Source organism: Panthera leo, chromosome B2 (genome assembly GCF_018350215.1).
Source record: "Panthera leo isolate Ple1 chromosome B2, P.leo_Ple1_pat1.1, whole genome shotgun sequence".
Taxonomy (NCBI): domain Eukaryota; kingdom Metazoa; phylum Chordata; class Mammalia; order Carnivora; family Felidae; genus Panthera; species Panthera leo.
The window spans coordinates 116310156-116321894 of record NC_056683.1 but is presented as its reverse complement, the minus strand read 5'-3'; positions in this window follow the sequence as shown (position 1 = coordinate 116321894).

Below are 11739 nucleotides of genomic sequence, written 5' to 3'. Positions count from 1 at the left end.
ATTTGAATAAATAAATTAAAACGAACTCACTCTTGGGACTTCAAAATAAAAATCTTCTGCACAGTAAAGGAGACAACCAACACAACTAAAAGGCAGCATATGGAGCTGGAGAAGACATTTGCAAATGACATGTCTGATAAAGGGTTAGTATCCAAAATATACAAAGAACTTATAAAACTCAACACTCAAACAACGAATAATCCTATTAAAGGGCAGAAGACATAAATAGACATTTTGCCAAAGAAGACATACAGATGGCCAATAGATGCAGGAAAAGAAGGTCAACATCACTGACCATCAGGGAAATACAAATCATAACTACAGTGAGACATCACCTCCCACCTGTCAGAATGGCTAAAATCAACAATACAAGAAACAACAGTTGTTGGTAAGCATTTGACACTGTTGGTGGGAATGCAAACTGGTGCAGCCACTGTGGAAGACAGTATGAGGGTTTCTTAAAAATTTAAAAATAGAACCACTAATCTTTTTAATGTCTATACAATTTTACCTTTCCCAGAATGTCACATAGTTAGAATCATATACTTTGTAATCTTTTCAGATTGGCTTCTTTCACTAAGAAATATTAAGCATTTAAGGTTCCTTCATGTATTTTCATAGCTTGAGAGCTCATTTCTTTTATTGATGAATAATATTTCATTATGGCTATGCCACAGTTTGTTGATCCATGTATCTATCAGAAGATATCTTGAGTGCTTTCTGATTTTTGTCACTTATGAAGAAAGCTGCTATAAACATTCTTATGTAGATTTCTGGGTGAACATACATTTTCAACACACTTGGGTAAATTACTAGGTTTCTCATTTTCTCATTTGCAGTTTCCTCACCTAATTTGGAGACAGTCTCCAAACACAGTCTCTGTGTTCAGTCTCAAGAAGATATCCTGATTGATACAGAACAATATGGAGGTCACTTGCTCCTTACACGCATCTGATTTAGGGTGGTCATATTCTGCGGATAAGACCTGAGTAGGGCTTCTGAAAGACTTCTAGAAAATCTTTCTTGGCTCCAAGGAAGGAGACAGTGGTTGGGATGACCACTCCCTTCTCTAGAAGTGCTGATGCCTGAAACTGCTGCAGCTATTGTGTCTGAGGCTAGACCCTCTGTAAGGAACAGGCCAGAGCTAAGAGGATGACAAGAGAAGTAAACAGAGCCCTAAAGGACAGCACCTAGATCCTGTCCTGCTTACTTTCTGGTTATGTCAGACAACACATTTTCATAAGATTTAAAGCAAATAAACTAGCTTTTCTGTTAGCCAACAGCAATCCAATTATTACCCTCCACTCACCTGCCTAGTCTTCTTTATTCCCGTAAATGACATCATTATCATCTACATGGTCATTCAAATCAGAAATCTAAAAGCTGCCTTTAGATTCTCCCTCCCTTTCTATTCCCTCAGGCACCTCCCATGGACCCAACCCATCTGTTAAGTCCAACTGCTTCTTCAAAATTTTCTGCAATTTATCCTCTTTTCTCTTTTTCTACAAACACATCTTATTCCAAGCCACCATTGTCTTTTTTGTGTGTGTGTGTGCCAGAATTACTGCAGGATCGTCTCTCTTCCACTCTAGTGTTCCTCCAATCCTGTCTCCAGAGAGCAGCAACAGAAATAGTATCACACCGTAAAGTCCTTCAGTGGTTTCTCATTGTTCCTAAGGCAATATCCAAACTCACCCCCATGGCCTGTAACACCCCACGTGATGTGGCTCTGCCACTCTGTCCAAACTTAGTTCATACTACCCTTCTACTGACTTGCTATCCTCTGGCTGCACTGATATGTTTCCCATCCCATCTAACCTGACTCAGGGTCTTTGTACTTTCTGTTCCTGCTTGGACTGTCTTCCAACATGATGCCCTACCTCTTTTACACACATGCACATATGCTTCACAGAACCATCTCTTCTCATTTTTAGGTGTCATTATAAGGATCACCTGCTCAAAAGAACCTTCCCTGAATACCTATTCTAAAGTTGGTTTCCATTGTTTCTCTCTGGTTTTGTTCCTTTGATTCCTTTTAAGCACTTATTGCGAGGTCTATTTGTTTATTTTACTGCTCTACCTCTCTGTCTCTCCCCCAAGAATGGAAAAGACAAAGGATTCCCCTTGTCTTGTTCAACATAGTGTCTCCAGCACCTAGCCAATGCATTACATATAAGAGGCATTCAGTATTAGGTGCTGGATTAAAGAGGAGTAACAAACTTTTATTTAATTCCAGAATAATTAACATACAATGTCATATTAGTTGCAAGTGTACAACATAGTGATTCAACAATTCTGTACATTACTCAGTGCTCATCACTATAAGTATATTCGTAATACCCTTCATCTGTTTTACCCATTTCCCCTACTTCCCATCTGGTAACCATCAGTTTGTCCTTTATGAGTCTGTTTTTTTTGTCTCTTTTGTTGTTCATTTGTTTTCCTTATTTTTAATAGCTATATTTATTGGTCTTAATCTGGCATTCATCAAGATATTATTTTTTTAACGTTTATTTTGAGAGAAAGAGTGCGCGTGTGGAAGGGGCAAAGAGAGGGAGACAGAATCCCAAGCAGGCTCTGCACTGTCAGCGCAGAGCCCAACACGGGGCTTGAACCCACGAACCACAAGATCATGACCTGATCTTGATTTTGAATAAGAATTCGATACTTAACCAACTGAGTCACCCAGGCACTCCAAGATTTTTTTTTTTTTTTAAACAAGAAAGTGACACAGGGCTCCTGGGTGGCTCAGTAGATTAATCCTCTGACTTCAGCTCAGGTCATGATCTCAGCTTTTGGATTTTGTGGATTCCAGCCCCACATCTGGCTTTGAGCTGTCAGTACAGAGCCGGGAGCCTGCTTTGGATTCTGTGTCTCCCTCCCTCTCTGCCCCTCCCCTGCTCACACTCTGTCTCTCACTCAAAAATAAATAAACATTAAAAAAATAAAAAAAAAAAAAAGTGACATAGTGGAAAGGCAAAAGAAAGGGGAGAAGACAGAGTTAAAAAAAAAAGTAGAAGCATTTTATAATTTATCATGCTATGAATATTAGTATCTCATTTTATAATTTGAAAATTCTTCTGAGATGTTTGATTTAGAGAGCATAAATAAAGGTCATTATGTAAGTTTTACAATTTTTATTCCATTTCAGTGGGAAAACAGTCTAGTTCAGTAGAGATGACTGTGAATCCAGTCACCATATCCACTTGTGGGAGTTTATAAAGGGTTTGCAGATAATAAGAGGTCACTGGGATTACCATTCACTCTTGAGAGACATTTTTATTTAATGTCTGTCTTATTGCCATGAAGAAAGGTAGCTTTATTAATCTTTCAGAAATACATTAGATTGAGTCAATTATAGCCCTTCCATTAAGAAAATTAGATTTCTTTTCATATTTGCACTATGTGGACTGCAATAAACACACCAAACATTTTGAGTAGACACTAGACCTTTAAATTAGGGAGCAATTTAGATTGATTTATCAGGCAGATGAGGTTGTTTAGTGGCAGGAACAGAAAGGAGAAGGATTTAAAAAACTCATTATCATTTAATCAACGACAAAATATTTTTAAGTTGCGGTGATAAAACTTTCATTTCAAAACCAGTCCCTACTTTAGAAATTCATTTATCGGCTGTCTTTTTGGAAGGGTTCTAAGAGACACCACATAATTCTCAAAATCTCTTTGGGAGTATCAAAAAAGCTCTAGTTTCAACATGTCAGTTCATTTGTTTTCAATGTATGTTTCTGTTGATAAATATTTTATTAAAATATGATACAGACCTCAGGTTTTCCTATTAGTGTTATCTTTCCTCCTCCTTCCCAAATCCCTATAGCCAAGTTCAAATCTATAATATTGTGATTTGTAATAAAAATATATATATATATTTGGTCTTCTCCAATTTCTGGCACAGAACTAAAACCACTGGAGTTTCCTAAGAGATAAGAACAGTAAGGTGTCTTTTATTATGTTAATGAGGTGAGTTTTGGAAAACTTCTAGGTAACCTGAGGATGAGGGTTGTTTGCCAGGAGACCCAACCATGTGATTAGAAGATTAGAACTTTCAGTCCCCCACCGTCGTCATCCGTGGACTTCCTGGAAGGAGTAAGGGGCTGGAGGTTGGATCACTCAACCAAAGACTGATGGTTCAATCAATCATGTGTATATAATTGACATGTTCAGAGAGCTTCCAGGTTGGTGATGACTTGAAGATTGAGGAGAGTGGCCTGCTTAGAACACACATAGAAGCTCCACAACCTTTCACTGTACTTTGCCTTAGGCATCTCTTCCATCTAGATATTCCTGAGTTACATCTTTTTATAATAAACCAGTAATCTAGTAAGCAAAAATGTCTCTCTGAATTCTCTGAGTAACTCTAGCAAATTAACCAAACCCAAGGAGAGGGTCGTTGGAATCTTTGATCTATAGCCAGTTGGTTGGAAGTACAGGTGACACTCTGGGCTTGTGATTGGCATCTGAAGTTGGAGGAACAGGTAGCTATTTAAGGACTGAGCCCTTAACCTGTGGGATCTGACGCCATCTCCAGGTTGACAATGACAAAATTGCACTAAATTGTAGTACAGCCAGCTTGTGACTGGGAATTGCTTGCTGGTGTGGGGGAAAAAAACCCCACACAGATTGGATGCAAAATAGTAGTTGGTGACCAGAAATGGGATAAGAGTCAGTATCTTAAAGTCCCACCAAAGATTCAAATCCTCTCCTCATGGCCCCACAGAGCCTATTCTCTCCTGAACTTTTATGCCCCCGAAATTTAGTACTTTTTCTCATTTCATCTTCTGTGTTATAGTAGGACAGACTTTTTTGGTTTCTGTGTAATCCTACTCTTCAGGACTGCTCCCACCTCTGGGCCACTAGGGAGTGTTACTATTCAGGTATGTTTGTACTACCTGATTCTTCCCATGGCCATATTGATTTTATCACAAGAGGTCCACATTCAACTCATGCCCAGCCAATCATTCTTTCTTTTTAGGCATTTTAAATTTGGATAGAGAACAGCTAGTCCTTCTCTGTGGGTTCCTTGAAAATAAATTTGTAATTGGAAATTGTCTCTTTACATACAGTCATAGCAGGGGATCCCATCTGGAGAGAGAAGACTGGAGAAGCAACATGGTAGAAAACAGAGGTGACTGTGGAATAGCTGTGGGAGAACCTGATGGTTGTCAGTTCTTGACCACATGTCCTTATGAGGCCAGTCTTCTGTTCTTTCCTTGGGTTCCATGAAAAACCCTGATATGATAATAAATACTCTTACGTTGCTTTGATGGTCTTAATACACTAAAGAAAGCTGGATAAGATACATGTTTCTCATCTCAACAGTGACTGTATATTCTAGGACTTAAAAATAGTTGTGGAAAGAAAGGTCAAGAATGGTAGCTTTACCTTTCACTCCATGAGAAAGGCACTGGGTTCACAAGAACTGCTTCTTAAACTTAATCTGCAAATTCCGTTTATTAAAAATAATATAAGTGTCACTTAGCAAACTCAACATCCAAAAAACGATCCAGTGAAGAAATGGGAAGAAGACATGAATAGACACTAGTCCAAAGAAGACATCCAGATGGTCAACAGATACGTGAAATGATGCTCAATGTCACTCATTATCAGGGAAATACAAATCAAAACCACATTGAGATATCACCTCACACCGGTCAGAGTGGCTCAAATTAACATCTCTGGAAACAACAGATGTTGGTGAGGATGTGGAGTAACGGGAACCCTCTTGCACTGTTGGTGGGAATGCAAACTGGTGCAGCTGCTCTGGAAAACAGTGTGGAGGTTCCTCAAAATAATAGAACTGCCCTATGACTCAGAAATAGCACTAGTATGAATTTATCCAAAGGATAGAGGAGCGCTGATTCATAGGGGCACATGTACCCCAATGTTTATAGCAGCACTATCAACAATAGCCAAATTATGGGAAGAGCCCAAATGTCCATCAACTGATGAATGGATAAAGAAGATGTGGTTTATATATACAATGGAATACTACTTGGCAATGAGAAAGAATGAAATCTTTGCAGCAATGTGGATGGAACTGGAGGGTATTAAGCTAAGTGAAATAAATCAGGCAGAGAAAGATAACATATGTTTTCACTCATATGTGGAATTTGAAAAACTTAACAGAAGACCATGGGGGAAGGGAAGGGTGAAAAAATAGTTTCAAACAGAAAGTGAGGCAAGCCACAAGAGACTCTTAAATACAGAGAACAAACTGAGGATTGATGGGGGGGGGGGGGTGAGGGCGGGGAGAGGGGAAAGTGGGTGATGGGCATTGAGGCAGGCACTTGTTGGGATGAGCACTGGGTGTTGTATGTAAGTGATGAGTCATGGGAATCTACTCCCAAAGCCAAGAGCACACTGCATCCACTGTATGTTAGCTAGCTTGACAATAAATTATATTAAAAAAATAATATAAGTGTAAGAAAAATAATAATACAGGACTTTTCTTGCAGAAGGTATTGACCCTAATGTAAATGTTTTCAATTTTAAATTCATGGTTCCAGGACTTCCTGGCTGAGTGACTCTGGGGAACTCAATTGTTTAACGCCTTTGTTTTTTCATATCTAAAACGGGAATGGCAACAGTGCTCCCAGGAGGGCTGTTGAGAGGATTAACTTGGAGAGTGTATATAGGATAACATGTATTTAGCATGTTTGTCAGTAAGAATTGAATGTTCCAAGCAAGAGAAAACTCTAATATTGGCTTTAACGATAAAAAAAAAAAAAGAAAAAGAAAAAATTTTCTTCGTGCACGTAACTGAATAGGCCAGAATTATGACAGCATTCAGCTGAAGTTAACTCAGTGAAGATACGACTTCTCCACCCTGCCTTTTGCAATATCAGCTTTATCCTTGGGTCCCATCCTGAGGTCTCTTGGCAGACCTGGGCTTCCCCACTTAGAAGCAAACTGGACTCAACCATCCCAGCTGTCATATCTTTATGCACACTATGCATTAGCTTAGAAGAGGGGTGTATCCTTTTGAACAGGCCTCACAGAAAACTCATTGGTTCTAATTGGATCCCTTATTATGCCAGTCACTGTAGGTCAGAGGATGGGATGGGATTTACTGATTGAATTGTCAGCACCCATTTCTGATGTAAGAATAGTGGAAGGGATAGGTCCCCAAAGGAAATGTAGCTTTTACAGCTCAATAAATGTCTTTTACAGCTCAATAAATTCATTAAGTGTACTTTTCTCTTATGCTCAAAAGGATTTTAAAAACCTACGCAAAATAGTGTATATGATTTTTCCTACTATTTTATTATGTATGAGCTTTTAAAATTGTTGCATAAACTTTCATTAGTTTGTCTCAATGTGGTTTTTAGAAATGGATGCGAAGAAATAACTTATTCTTTAAGTTTTCTTTTTTAGAAAAGTAGAGCTGATACATGTTACATTAGCGTCAGGTATACAACACGATTCGACAACTCTCTGTGTTCTCCGCAGCTGTAGCTACCGTCTGTCACCATACAATGCTATTACAATACCATTGGCTACATTCTCTATGCTGTGCCTTATATCCCCATGACTTAGTCATTCCGTAAGTAGAAGCTTGTATCTCCCACTCCCCTTCACCGATTTTGCCCATCCCACCACCCTCCTCCTCTCTGACAACCATCAGTTTGTTCTCTGCATTTATGGATCTGTTTCTGCTTTTTGTTTGTTTATTCATTTGTTTTGTTTTTTAGATTCTACACACAATGAAATCACATAGTATTTGTCTTTCTCTGACTTACTTCACTTAACATAATACCCTCTAGGTCCATCCATGTTGTCACCGATGGGAAGATCTCATTCTATTTTATGGCTGAGTTAATATTCTGCCATATCTATCTATCTATCCATCTATCTATCTATCCATCCATCCATCCACCCATCCATCTATCCATCTATCGCACATCTTCTTTATCCATTCCTCTATTGATGGACACTCAGGCTGCTTCAATATCTTGGCTATTGTAAATACTGCTGCAGTAAATATAGAAGTGCGTATATCTTTTCTAATTAGTGTTTGCCGAAAAAAAAACTTTGGGTAAGTACTCAGTAGTGGAATTATTGGATGGTAGTTCTATTTTAATTTTTCGAGGAACTTCCATACTATTTTCCACAGTGGCTGCACCAATTTACATTCTCGCCAACAACAGTGCACAAGAATTCCTTTTTCTCCACATCCTTGACAACACTTGTTATTTCTGCCTTTTTGATTATAGTCATTCTGATAAATGTAAAGTGATATTGTGATTTTGATTTTGATTTCCCTGACGATTACTAATGTTGAGCATCTTCTCGAGTGTCTGTTTGCCATCTGTATGTCTTTTTTGGAAGAGTGTCTATTCGGGTTCCTTGCCCATTTTTTAATTGGGTTATTTGTGTTTGTATTTGGGGGTTGAGTTGTAGAAGTTCTTCATATATTTTGGATAGTAACCCCTTATTGGATATATCATCTGCAAATATCTTCTCCCATTCAGTAGGTTGACTTTTTGTTTTCTTGATGGTTTCCTCCAGTGTACAAAAGCTTTTTATTTTGGTGTAGTCCCAGTAGTTTTTGGCTTTTGTTTCCCTTACCTGGGGAAACATATCTAGAAAAATGTTGCCGATGTCAAAGAAATTACTGCTTATGTTTTCTTCTAGGGGTTTTATGGTTTCAGGTCCTATCTTTAGATCATTAATAAATTTTGAGTTTTATTTTTATGTATGGTGTAAAAAAATGGTCATGTTTGATTCTTTTGCATGTGGCTGTCCAGTTTTCCCAGCACCATTAACAAGAGATTATCTTTTCCCCATGTATATTCTTGCCTCCTTTGTCATAGATTAATTGACCATAAAAGGGTGAATTTATTTCTGGGTTTTCTATTCTCTATTGATCTATGTCTATTTTTGTGCTGCTACCACATTGTTTTGATTACTACAGCTTTGTAGGTATATCTTGAAATCTGGGTTTGTGATACCTTCAGCTTTATTCTTCTTTGTCAAGATTGCCTTGGCTATTAAAGGCCTTTTGTGGTTCCATACAGTAAATTTTAGAGTTGTTTATTCTAGTTCTATGAAAAATGCTGTTGGTAATTTCATAGGGATTGCATTAAATCTGTAAGTTGCTTTGTTTAGTATAGACATTTTGACAATATTATTTCTCCCAATCCATGAGCATGGAAATAATTTATTCTTAATTGAAAGGTTGATTTAAATAAATCGTTCTTTCTCTTTCTCTTTCTTTTTCTTTTGATAGCAGTTCTACTCTTCATAGTCTTTTAAGGAAGAGGGATTTTGGCAATGCTTTAATTCAAAGAGGACTCTTTTGATTTCAATGTCTGAATCTTGTGTCCTCAAGTTCCTGTTGTATTTCTGTTCAATTATTCATTCAAGAACTTTCTTCTCCCATTACTCTGCTTTATAATTACTGCACTTTTTCAGAGATGAGCTTCTGGACACACTTGAACCCATTGGTACTTGGTAGAGTCAGAACAATCACATTTGGAAAACTATTAATCTATACTTTTAAATATAATATTCTAGCATAGTTTAGGAATTCAGTTGAATTATATGCATTACATTGGTTTAAACCAATATTATTTGGATTATTATGTAATTTTTAAATAAGTTTGTTATTCCAGTCTCCCTGAAAAAATCCTTATTAATCCCCTTTCTTCCCCCTCTCCCTCATATTATTGTTTCTGATAATCCCTACATCAAGTTTTAAGTTATTCAGTAGGTTTACTACCCAACAGAGGGATGCTGGGCACCTTGATATTGTTTTAAAGTTAATTTCTGCAAATTTTCCTCATCAGATCCTTAATTTAAGAAATTGTATATGATAATAAAAAATTGTATATGATGCATCATAATTATCTCTAATACATTAGAAATCAATTGTTTTTTTTTTTAATTTTTAAAAAATCTTTACTTATTTTTGAGAGGGAGACAGAGTATGAGCAGGGGAGGAGCAGAGAGAGAGGGAGACACAGGATCAGAAGCAGGCTCCAGGCTCTGAGCCATCAGCCCAGAGCCCGATGCGGAGCTCGAACTTACGGATCGCGAGATCATGACCTGAGCTGAAGTCGGACGCTCAACCGACTGAGCCACCCAGGCGCCCCAATTTTTTTATTTTAGAGAGAGTGAGCAGGGGAGAGGGGTGTGGGGAGAGAGAAAGAGAATGACTGAATGAATGAATGAATGAATGAATCTTAAGCAGGCTCCATGCTCAGCACAGATCTCAACATGGGGCTTGGTCCCACAACCCAGGGATCATGACCTGAGCCAAAATCAAGAGTCACTCAACCTACTGAGCCACCCAGATGCCCCTAGAAACCAATTTATAAGATAAAATAAATTGTTAAATTATATCCAGTTAAGTATTTATTTAATGCACTAAATTATTCACAGTAACAATACGTTAGTTTTGAGAAGTGCCTGCATATAGTAGTGGAAAATTCCCCTTTTAATTGTCATTGAGAAATAAAAAATGAAAAATATTAAAATGAACCACTTTTATTTGTTGTATAAAAATTGCTAACATCATATTATATAGTTTTGATTCATTTTTGATGCTACAACACATTGCTAAAATTTTAATCAAAATATTAATGTAAATTCTATATATTAGGATCAAATAAAAAGAATTTATCAATAAATTTGCTTTTATTATATATTTAAAGTGGGCATTGCTTTTATTTTTTATTTTTTAAAAGTAAGCATTGCCTTTAAAATGAGAAAAGTAACAATCTCTCTCTCTCTCTCTCTCTCTCTCTCTCTCTCTCTCTTCCATCTCTATCTGTTAATATAGAAAAACTTTGGCTGGCTTATTCTACACCTCTGAGAAGACTCATGAACTGTCACTTACTTAATTAAATAAATTCTGACAGTTTTAACCCTGGAACATACTCTATAGAGTTTTGAATGCAAAATACATCTCAATGAAACATTGTCACCTAAAATTTGTAGTATCTTTTCAGTGAATTTTGTTTTGGGGCTCATACTTGATCTTGTGTGTTTTTCCTGGTCATCCTGTCTTAGTATGTATGGCATGTCTTTCTCCATCTGCAGTCAGCAGTCTCTAATGTTGATATTTCAGTTTTAGGGATGATTGCCCATTTCTCTGAAGTGCCCATCAGGGTACTTCTGATGAATTCTGTGTATGCTGCATAGCTTCTATGCATTTCAAGTAAGCCAATCCAAAATATACTCTCCAAATTTGGTCAATCTATTCAGATATGCCTTTTGTGTGTTTTAGCAGTCAATTTGATTTCTGTTATATGTAAGATAATGGCTTTATTAGGAAATATTATATAATTATACAAAATCTTAATATGTGGATCTAATTGTTTTTAAGTCTTTGACTTATGTATTTCATAAGTAACAAAATGATTAAAAGAGTGTATGCATGTCTTTATGATTAGATGTTATACACAAGAGTTTGAGTGTCAAAAGTTTAGACCACACTTCTCTAAAGGAATTTAAAAGTCAATAGTTTATTTGGCCACAATCTCCCAGTTCCAACATTACCACATCCCTAAGACTGTGTGTGTGTGTGTGTGTGTGTGTGTGTGTGTGTGTTGTGTGTAAAAGTGGAGGCTGGAGTAGCCGGGGAGAGAAATTACCAAGAAAAAGTGAAATAAAAAGCTGTAATTCTTAAGCTTTTTTTCATCTTAACATTATTTTAAATTTCTAAAATAATATTTACTTCACAAGAAATGCGGCAATGAAAACATACGCTTAGGGAAT